This window comes from Geospiza fortis, unplaced genomic scaffold (genome assembly GCF_000277835.1).
Source record: "Geospiza fortis unplaced genomic scaffold, GeoFor_1.0 scaffold53, whole genome shotgun sequence".
NCBI lineage: Eukaryota > Metazoa > Chordata > Aves > Passeriformes > Thraupidae > Geospiza > Geospiza fortis.
In genome coordinates this window covers 14,230,145-14,231,053 of record NW_005054305.1, presented here as the reverse complement: position 1 = coordinate 14,231,053, position 909 = coordinate 14,230,145, and the positions used below count along the sequence as shown (strand labels likewise).

Here is a 909-nt window from a genome sequence, read left to right as displayed (position 1 = left end):
AACCTCTATCTAGCCTTTGTTTAAATAAGGCCGCAAGTTCCCACTGCCTCTACATCATTTATCTGCTGCGTAGTTCGGCAGCCAAGCTGTGTTTGTGAAGGCAGGCAAAAAAAAAAAAAAAAAAAAAAAAAAAAAAAAAAAAAAAATACACCGAAACCTATCATAGCTTCCCACCCAAAACCACTTCTTTCTCACCACGGTGACCCAAATTAAAGGGGTCAAACACAGAAGAATTCCAAATTTTTGATTTGGTTTGGTTTTTTTCGTTTTGTGCTTTTTATATAAAAAAAATTTCTCCGAATTTCTTCCACTGTCTTTTTTCGGTTGGTGGGGGTTTGGGAGTTTGGTTTGATTTTTCGGGGTTTTTTTTCTCAGCATATGATCATTAAAAGAAGAGCATTTCAGCATGCTGATACACTTTTTTTGAGTCTGTATTAATCAGTCTGGGAACTGTGGGACCGAAGACACAGCAGATCCGTAGGGTCACTTTGCAAATCAGCCTTGTTTCGATGGGGCGAGGAAGACGCCGCACGCTGGGAGCCTCTTGCAGACCTGAGCTCTCTTTCATTTTTCTTCGGAGTAGCACTGGTACCCATCCGCAGCAAGGGCTGCTGGAGAGGAGTGGGGCGCAACACAGCCGCGTGTCCTCCTCCTTGCTACCGAAACTTCGCCAGGCTTTTCCAGGGGGCGACCCTCGGCAAATCCATGGCCTCACTGCCCTTCGACGTGGCGGGGACAGAGATGTGACCAAGAGTTTCTTTTCCGGGTGTAGTTTTCGTACAAGGAGGGATTTGGGCTCTTGCACGGTGTGATATAATAGCCAGAGCCTGGCCTTCCCGCAGCCATCCCTTCGGGCCGGACCCTGGTCACCCTGCGGAGCGGCCAGCCGTGACGGCGGGGGGGGGCGGC

The 909-nt window shown here is 48.6% G+C and overlaps 1 protein-coding gene across 1 annotated transcript in view; it reads right to left on the bottom strand.

Annotated features, from left to right (window-relative positions):
* The window catches only part of PRDM13 (PR/SET domain 13), a 10,136-nt gene that overhangs the window by 5,916 nt on the left and 3,311 nt on the right, over positions 1-909 (bottom strand). The gene's annotated exons all lie outside the window — the stretch shown is intronic.